The 10231-nt window shown below is 47.3% G+C and overlaps 1 long non-coding RNA gene across 1 annotated transcript; it reads right to left on the reverse strand.

Annotated features, from left to right (window-relative positions):
- Nucleotides 1-7260: 7260 nt before the first annotated feature.
- Nucleotides 7261-8561, reverse strand: LOC120976247 (uncharacterized). The gene is made up of 2 exons (XR_006671486.2): nt 7981-8561; nt 7261-7629 (listed from the first exon to the last, which is right to left on the reverse strand). It is a non-coding gene; the product is annotated as an uncharacterized lncRNA (long non-coding RNA).
- Between the last annotated feature and the right edge of the window lie 1670 nt (nt 8562-10231).

Raw genomic sequence — 10231 nt, forward strand, 5'->3', positions numbered from 1 at the left:
ATCTACGTGGGAGTAGTTATGGGTATCCCGACGTCGTGGTATCAGCCGAAGCTCTTTTGACGTCAGCGACTCAGTGGCGCGCGCCGGATTGGACTGGAACGCCACTAGGCTAGGTCTGCTTCCGGCCGCGTACGCAACGTGCAGGTGTGCATAGGGCGATGGGCCCAGACCCCTGCGCGCATAGGTTTAGACCGGCGTGCTGGCCTCTCTGTTGAGCCTAGGTGGGGCTGCGACGTGTTGATCTTATGAGGCCGGGCATGACCCAGAAAAGTGTGTCCGGCCAAATGGGATCGAGCGTGTTGGGTTATGTGGTGCACCCCTGCAGGGAAGTTTATCTATTCGAATAGCCGTGTCCCTCGGTAAAAGGACGACCCGGAGTTGTACCTTGAGCTTATGACAACTAGAACTGGATACTGAATAAAATACACCCTTCCAAGTGCCAGATACAACCCGGTGATCGCTCTCTAACAGGGCGACGAGGAGAGGATTGCCGGGTAGGTTTATGCTATGCGATGCTACTTGGAGGACTTCAATCTACTCTCTTCTATATGCTGCAAGATGGAGATGTCCAGAAGCGTAGTCTTCGACAGGACTAGCTATCTCCCTCTTATTCCGGCATTCTGCAGTTCAGTCCTCTGATATGCCCCTTTACACAATTACCCATGCATATGTAGTGTAGCTCCTTGCTTGCGAGTACTTTGGATGAGTACTCACGGTTGCTTTTCTCCCTCCTTTCCCCTTTCTATACCGGATTGCCGCAACCAGATGCTGGAGTTCAGGAGCCAGACGCCACCGTCGACGACGACACCTACGACACTGGAGGTGCCTACTACTACGTGCAGGCCGCTGACGATGACCAGGAGTAGTTAGGAGGTCCCAGGCAGGAGGCCTTGCCTTTTCGATCGTTGCTACTTTTGTGCTAGCCTTCTTAAGGCAAACTTGTTTAACTTATGTCTGTACTCAGATATTGTTGCTTCCGCTGACTCGTCTATGATCGAGCACTTGTATTCGAGCCCTCGAGGCCCCTGGCTTGTATTATAATGCTTGTATGACTTATTTATGTTGTAGAGTTGTGTTGTGATATCTTCCCGTGAGTCCTTGATCGTGATCGTACACATTTGCGTGCATGATTAGTGTACGGTCAAATCGGGGGCGTCACATCGCCGTCGCCCGCCTTTGCCCGCGCCCTCGCCGTCAGCCGCGCCCCTGCCCCGACGCGCGCCGCCCCGGCCCATCCCCATCGCCCTGCCCCGCCCTTCGCCGCCGTCGCCCCCTACCCCGAGCGCGCGTCCATTGCCCCGTCGCCATCCTTGTCGCCGACCCCGCGGTCCTCCTCACCTTGGTCCGGCCGGCGCCCTCCCTAGCATTTTTTCATATATATGCTTGTTTTTTCATATATATGCTTGTTTTTTATATATATGATGATATATATGCTTGTTATCATAATTGTTTTTGTTCATATATATATGTAATGATTTTTTTTATAGAATATGATGTTTTTTTCATAGATGATCACATATATGATGTATGCATGGATGTGGATGAAATATGATGTTTTTTTGTTCATAGAACATGATGAAATATGAACAATGCATTAGGCAAAACCTTTAATTTTTTTCGAAATTTTCTATTTGAACATTTTTTTATGAATGAGAGGAAAAAGGAAAATAAGAAGAGGAAGAAAGGAGAAGAAGAGGAGAGGAAGAAGAGGAGAAATAAATAAGGCTTTTCTATTTTTTCTTCTTCTCTCCTCTATTCCTTTCTTCTTCTCCTCTTTTTTTTTCTTCTTTTTTTCTTCGATCTTCTCCTCTATTCCTTTTCTTCTTCTCCTCTTTGTATTTCTTCTTCGTTTTCTTATGTTTTATCGGGTCTGTCGTCGTCGATATACCCCTCTCCCGATAACTTCAACACGAGGGGGGGGGTCGATATACCCCCTCCCCGATAATATTATTTTCCCATGTACGTATGTCATCGTTGTCAATATAACCCCCTCCCGATAACTTCAACACGTGGGGGGGGGGTCGATATACCCCCTCCCCGATAACATTATTTTCCTATGTATGTATGTATGTCGTCGTTGTCGATATATATAACTCCCTCCTAGATAACTTCGACATGATGGACGGTCGATATTTATACCCGCTCTCGACCGTGATAACTTATACCACGGGAGCACCCCCCGGCCCTCTCGCTCGACCAAAACTCTCAAGGACACCCAAACCCTAGAAAAAAACGATGTCGGTCTCCTACCCCCTCCCGCCGCGCCCCTACCCTTGAAGCGTTGCCGAGGCCACCCCAAACCCGGAATAAGCTAGGTCTACGTTTGCACTAATATATCCACCTGCTGTCATGTTTGTGTAATAATTGCCATGTTGTAATATTTGCAGAAACAATGGAGCACGGACGAGACGAGCAAGAAGAAGAGGTGTTGGGGGACATAATCTTAGCCGGAGGTGATATCTTGTCGTATCTTAACGACAATGATGGTCTGGAAGAACAGGATGAAGAAGCAGGCTACGGTGATCGAAGAGTGGAGGAGGAAAGACATGATTATGATGGCTCCGGTGACCAAATGCTGGTGCAAGAAGGAGCCCATGGTGACGGCTCCGGTGACCGAACAGAGTCCGGCCAGGTAAATATATTAGTTAAGCCTATGCTGACTAGCTAATTGATGCATTCATTGTTTTGGTATGTACACATATTAATTAACACTCGTCTTTCTTCTTTTTTCTAGCCCTCCGGATCGAGCACAACTTCGGTAAAGAGACGAGGCCCGAAGAGAAAGCTGCGCTCGGATGAAAGGTTTGAGATCACAGCAATCGCGCGCGACGGCCAACCGATTGAACCCATCCGGACAAAGGATGCATTTGCTGCTCAGTGCGGGGTTCTAGTTAGGGACAAGATCCCGATCAGCATCCACCAATGGTATAAGCCTAAGAAGGAAGACCCTGAGGTGTCTTATGTCAATGATATGCAGAAAGATGATCTTTGGACTGAGCTGAAGGCAAATTTCACCCTACCGCCAGAGGAGGATCCGGAGAAGCCAGTTAAAGAGCAATTAATCAAGTCTCATGCTCTTAAGAAGATGGCAGACCTATTCAGGAGGTGGAAGAATGAGCTGAAAACGTTTGTCGACAAAGAAGAGACACCAGAATTCATCGGCCGGTATGAGAAGATCAGAGATCACTGGCCCGCATTTGTGGCCCACAAGACATCGGAAAAGAGTAAGAAGATGTCAGCGACAAACAAGAAGAATGCTGCGAAGAAGAAGCTTCACCATCGCACGGGGTCAGGTGGCTACCTCAAAGCCCGGCCTAAGTGGGCCAAGGCTCAGAATGACCTGCTTGAAAAAGGGATCGAACCACAGACAATGAACTGGACAGACCGTTGACGGACTTGGTTCTTCGGGGCTGGTGGAACCTTGGACCCTGTATCAGGGAGGTGCATTTGGACGCACGAGCTTTTGAGAATACCAGTCAAGAAGATTCAGCAATATATCGATACAGCGCAGGAAGGGACGTTCGTTCCAGACAGAGAGAACGACGAGCTCACAATGGCCCTCGGGAATTCTGAGCACCCTGGACGGACACGAGGCACGCCAGGCTCCGTTCCGTGGAAGGCTGGTTTTCCGGACGCAGGCGGTTACAAAAGCCAGGAGAGGAGGAAAAAAATGGAGCAGACCCAAATTCAGAAGCTGCACGAAAGGGTTCAAGCGCTAGAGGAACGAGACGGCAATCGACATGCCGAAACTACCCCCGAAGCTACCCCGCCATCTCAGCGGAGAAGCAACGTGGCTTCCACCGAGTTGCTTCAGCCGAAGCATGTCTTGACGGCTCCTGCTAGCTACCCCGTGGATGCTATCACGGAGTCTCAACATTGCCACCTTATGGCGGAATGGCAGAACTTCAAAGTCAAGGCGGCTGTTGGCTCTGTTTTACCTCCTAAACCCGGCGCAACCTACCACTGCCGGCCGATTCCAGAAGGATATGCTAGGGTGATGGTGGATAAAATAACGGAGGGATTTGAGGACCTCCAGCTTGACCACCCTACCGGTGAAGGGGAGACTCGGCTGGGTTTAGCTCTGAAGACTCCGTGCCTATGGCGGAAGGAGCTCATTAACCTTCCGAACTGGACGCCTCTGATGAGTAAGGGCACTCCGCCGCAGCCTCCTCCTCCGGCGAGTGATCAGGGCACTCAGCCTCCTTCTCCGGCGCGTGGCGGCACTCCGCCTCCTCCTCCGGCGAGTGATCAGGGCACTCATCAGCCTCCTTCTCCGGCGCGTGGCGGCACTCTGCCTCCTTCTCCGCCCGCGCCGGCGTGCCAGAGCAGCCAGCCTCCTCCTTCTCCGCCTCGTCAGCAAGGGCGGAAGAGACCCGCCGCCGCTCCGGCTGCTCTGGCGCGTCGTAGTCCTTCTCCTCCGCCTCGTAAGCAAGGAAAGAAGACAGCCGTAGCCGCTCTGTCTGCTATGCCGGCGTCTAGCAGTACAGCTGCCAGAGGCGGGAGGCAATACAGATTCGGTCCTTCTCTGAAGACTCCAGAGAAGTTACCATACGAGAGGACCGAGGAGGAGAACACGAAGATCGTGCGAGCCGAAGTGAAGAACTTCTTTGAAGGGGTGAAAGCAAAGAAACATCCACCTCCGGAGGAGAAGGTAGATCCAGTGAAAGCGAAGCGCACTCTGGATGCCCTGACAAAACCACCAAAGTCTCCGCCGAAAGGCAACTATGAGCGCATTATTGCAAAGACATTTGTCGAAGCGGAGCGGTCGGGAAGTACTGTCAGTGATCAAAGGTTAAAAGAACGACGAGCTGGGAAAAAAATTGCCCAGCTTGGCGAACAAGCGAACCAATCGTGCCCCCCGCTCAAGGTGTCTAAAGACATCGTCGCTAATGATCCGAGGATGGTGGCCGGTTATAACAATCTTGGAGATTACCTGCTCGACGATGTACATTATGAAATCATGGAGGTGGACGAACACAAATACCATTACGGGAAGCCTCTCGTCAAAGATGAAAGATCTCTAACAACGATGATGCGAAGATTACATGATTGGTACATGAAAACCTACAGAGAGTCTGATGGGATGAATACTTTGATGCTGAGAGTTAAACCGGAGCATGACCTCGTTGGAATTGAACTGCTGAATGTTCCATTTGAGGAGTTCTTCCAGTTTTTCAATCAAAAGGCCCTCGATAAATCAACGATCACTTGCTACTGTCTGTAAGTAGTACTACTTTTGTCATTAAGTCTCTCTATATAGGTCAGCTCTTTCATTGCATGTATTTATAATTATCCTCACTATATTATGCAGATTGAAGATCGCCGAATTGAAGAAAAGACAAATCGATGATATTGGGTTCATTAACACAAATCTCATAGATGCATATACGGTTGAAAAACATGCCAAAGAAGCCGAGGCCAACTTGCTACGATCGTTGGTATTAAATCAAAACAAAGATATAATACTCTTTCCTTACAACTTCAAGTGAGTGTTACTGTCTTGTGCATATTCGGTTTCCCTTATTAGTCCAGGTTATGGTAATGTAATTGATGACTTATGCATGCATGCGCAGCTTCCACTATATTCTTCTAGAGAGTAAGCTTGAGCAGGGAGTAGTAACCGTCTTAGAGTCGAGACGAAAAGATCCCCAGGACTATGCGGACATGACTCAAATGCTCGAGAAGTAAGTTAAATCGATCATTATCCACCATATCAGCAACTTTGTTCATTTCCTGATATCAAGTAATTGTTTTCTTTGTCTGGCAGGGTTTCGAGAAAATTCACCACAAAAGCTCCGGGACTGCCGAAGAAGCTGCAATTTAGACACCCGAAAGTAAGTACTATAGTAGCATGTTCCGCACATCTCCTAGTGATTCAAGCGCTAGTTTCATCAATACCATTTAGTATGCTTGCTTATCAGTTTGATTGACCTCTATTTCTTGTAAAGTGGTTGTGGCAGGAACAAGGGAATGATTTCTGTGGATACTACGTTTGCGAGTCTATCCGCCACACGACCTGTGAGCGGGGCTACTCTGACGAACAATATGAAGTGCGTAAGCAATAATATTCACAATTTTATTTTATTACCATCATTTGTGTCGAGTTTCATTTATTCATATATATATGTATTGACCCCCTTATTCAAATTAGATGTTTCGGATGCGGGATGAACTCCTAGTAGAAGATCGTATGCGAGCAATTCAAGAGGAATTGGCGGCATTCTTCCTTGACCCCTGATCGCTGAAAACGGAGAATACTATGTGGACCCTGTGTTCTTACTATTTAATTAGGAGATTATATTGTAAGAGATAATTATTGTATATATGTAGCCGGTAGTGTCAGATAGATATACGAGAACTTGTTGTTCGACCAATCTCTCGGAGAAGGAGAGGTGGCCGATATCACTTCTCTCTGTATGCATATGTTCATGACGATCTTCTGTTTCCTTCATTTGCTTACTAGCTAGCGTGTCTAGTCCTCTCCATACGTATATAGTATGTAGCGTCGACCAAGCACGGAGATAAGAGAGGACACTTCTCTCTATTAATTAGCTAGCTAACACAATATATGAAACACCTAAATTAACCCCCAAAACCCCCCAACCCCCTCCCCCCTTAAAAAAAACAAAAACCCCAGCCCCTGAAATGCTGACGCGTGGATGCCTATTGGTCCCGGTTGGTGACACCAACCGGGACAAAAGGCCCTGCCTATTGGTCTCGGTTGGTGGCACCAACCGGGACCAAAGGCCCCCTGCCTGGGCTGGCAGCAGCGGCCACGTGGAGGACCTTCTGTCCCAGTTCGTGTAAGAACCGGAACTAAAGGTTAGGGTTTTAGTAACGACCCTTTAGTCCCGGTTCGAAAACCGGGACAAAAGGCCCTTACAAACCGGGGTAAAAGCCCCTTTTCCTACTAGTGCTCTTATATACCCCATGTAGTCGCACCTCAGACGGTCTGTCATCTCGTTCTTGTAATACTCCTCCTCATAGTGATTGCGCCTTTGTGCGTCCATCGTTTTCTCCCGCAAGGGTTTCCACGTAAAAATCCGTGTCTCTTTGTCTCGTTTATTTCTCGTTATTATCTAACATGCACAACACAGCAAGTTCAGAACAAACATGCCAGAATCAATGGGGCCCTCACATGTGGCATAGCAAAAGAATCTGTATCTCCCTTCAAAGAAGAAGAAGAAGAATAGTATGTATCTAAACTGCATGACATCGAGCAGTCAGTCAATATATGTGACACCGCTTGGACTTGATCAATTAAGCAGAATCACTGGCATTGTTGCAGAGAATACCAACGATTTATTTATTTCATCACGTATGTTGTACTCCTAAGGCGCCGTCGCCAGACATTAATTCACACACACACACACACATTATATAGTAGGCAACATCACAGCACAGGCACGGTTTTTAATTTAATCCCCCGCCATGCATGGTTTGACGCCGATCCAACGCAACCGAATGATCGTCCTTCTCAGGGATTTGCTGCTGCGCGAGTTGAAGCTGGAACTGAAGTGCCGTGCCAGTGGCAAACGGACGGCGGGCAACGTGGCCAGATACGAGGATTGAGCAAACCAGTTTCACCCTTCTGCTCTTCCACACCTGCTGGCTGGCGCGCATGCACACCTGTGGTCACAGAATGGAGAAACACGATATCATGGAACTTGACCTTTATGCTTGTACTCCCTCCGTAAACTAATATAAGAGCGTTTAGATTATTAAAGTAGTGATCTAAACGCTCTTATATTAGTTTACGGAGGGAGTAATATTTACCGATGATTTGTCGACCATTTCCTTTTTTTGCGAATAGATATCTTAATAATAAGTGTCGCTAATTTACTAAATCAAAGACACTTATTTTAGGATGGAGGGCTATTTACGAAGGTTCTGTCAGGATCCATAGATTTCTTTTGGCGTTCTACCATGCATGACACCGTAAAGAAAATTTGAACTTTTGTTTGGAACTAGATTACTTACCGCTGCCGGGGTCATTGTTCTTGGTAGGCGCATGAACAAAGGAAGCGAAGGTTGCTGCCGATGATCCTGGGATGCCCCGAGCTAACGCTGGAGTGAAGAGAGTCCGCTGGCCGGAAAGTACAAGCAGGGAGCAGAGGCCGAACAACAAGTACTTGGAACCCATCGCTTCACAGGCTACTTTTGCTAGGAGGAGCCTTTTCTTTTTTCCGGGAGGAGGGGATGATGCAATGTTTGATGCATAGATTCAGCTCGAGCGTACAGCTTTATAGGCGGGAGCTTATGTACGGATACGGTGGGTCTGAGGCTTCAGCCTTGAGCTCCAAGGCTTGGACCCATCGATTTGGGAAAATAGATATTTTTAAAGCAAATTTGGGGAAATAGATGATGGAAATACACATCGGATGAATTTTTTACCGTACATCGTACAACCCAATATAATGGGTAGTATTAAGTTGTTCCAACGGTTAATAGGAGAAGACTAAGATTTTTGCTTAAAGACATATTAGTAATTTTCTATTGGGTTTCCTTCCATGTTTAATCATAATGAAGGTGTCGAGTATATGTGTTATGTGCATATTGTGTATTGGGTCCACCTTCTAGTTTTTTGTATAGTTGAGGTCCGTGACCCATCTCTATACATTATATATACGTGCCTATGCACGAAGAGCGAGAAGACTCAGATTTTGGCTTAAAGACAGATTAGTAATTTCGTATTGGGTTTCCTTCCATGTTTTAATCGTAATGAAGGTGTTGAGTATATGTGTTATGCGCATATTGGGTATTGGGCCAATCTCCTAGTTTCTTGTATAGTTGAGGTCCGTGGCCCACCTCTGTACATCATATATACGTGCCTATGCACAATACATCGTGCAATTCCCACATCTTACTTGGTATCAGTTTTTTAGGTTTTCTTCTCGCTTCCGCCGCCACCGCACGTCTCCTCCGCGCCGCCGCCGCCGCCGCCGCCGCTACCCAGCCGCCGCTGCCGCCCATGCGCTCCCCGCACCGGCCGCTGCCGCTGCCCCTCTCCCCGCCTGCACCACCTAGCGCTGCAACCCGCTATCCCGCTGCCGCCGCTACACGCCCCAAGCTGCACCTGATCGCAAGTCTGCATCGCGCATCGCCAAGCCACGCCGTCCGCCCGCTGCTACGCGCTGCACCCGATCGCCAAGTCTGCTAAGCATCACCCGACCCGCTCGCGCCAGCTAGCTAGCCCGTCACCCGCCAGCCGCGCCAAAATCCGCTCGCCGCCCGCTAGCCGAGTCCGCCCGCCGGCGCCTCGGCCCGCTCCATCCGCTGACCGGTCCGAATGCACCCACAAAATAGTTGTTATTTATTTGTACAATACGCTCGCTTCTACCAAATGGTCAGCTTGGTAAGCTACCTATAAAAATTTGCAAACAATATGCTCGCTTCTATAATATTTAGCTTACACATATGGTATTTCGTAAATGGTTCTTTTAATATTTTATTCTTCCTAATTAACCACTTCTATGATGCTCCCATTTCTCGTTAAATCCGCTAGTTAGCGTCGATTCATGCATACATCTATTTGTCTTTGTTGTACTCCTGTCAGCACGCTTTTGTATTGTTATAAACGCATGCATGTTTATACATCCAAGAAACACTTGCAAGCAGGGGCGGACCCAGGAAAAAACTTCAGTGGGGGCAAGAATGTATGACCATATACCAACAAAAAAAGCACCCGTATGAACTACCACATATACCGCTATCATACAACGCAACACAATGCAATGTCCTCTGCCTTGTTGTGCTCCAAGCAATTGCCACGAACTGATCATGCTAATCGCCATTAAAATGTGGTTTTTCTTCCAAATCATTGTTGGTTTAGACGTTATAGGACGAGGCTGGCGAGCTCCCAACATCAAGTACTTTCTTCTTATATCCTCATGTTGATTGGGATTGTAATATGCAATCATTTTCCATTTAAAAGGAACTCTAGAAAGATTTTTTTTAGAGAAAAGGCATACCCTGACTATATAAATAAAGCCACTCTAGAAAGATTGTTGAAATCAACTAATTCATGTATCTTTGTAGTTGTTAGTTTTTGAAAGAAAAGAAAAACTCCACTATGGATATGCCAAAAAGTGAAATGTTAAATGAATTGCTAGAATTACCACACATCATACATGAAGATGAATTGTGCTAGGGACTAGGAAATATTAATAGATCATCCTAATTGAATTGCAGTTGTTGTGTCCGGACTAGCCTATTTTACTCGTCACTAAAA

This window comes from Aegilops tauschii, chromosome 3 (assembly GCF_002575655.3).
Source record: "Aegilops tauschii subsp. strangulata cultivar AL8/78 chromosome 3, Aet v6.0, whole genome shotgun sequence".
Classification (NCBI taxonomy): domain Eukaryota; kingdom Viridiplantae; phylum Streptophyta; class Magnoliopsida; order Poales; family Poaceae; genus Aegilops; species Aegilops tauschii.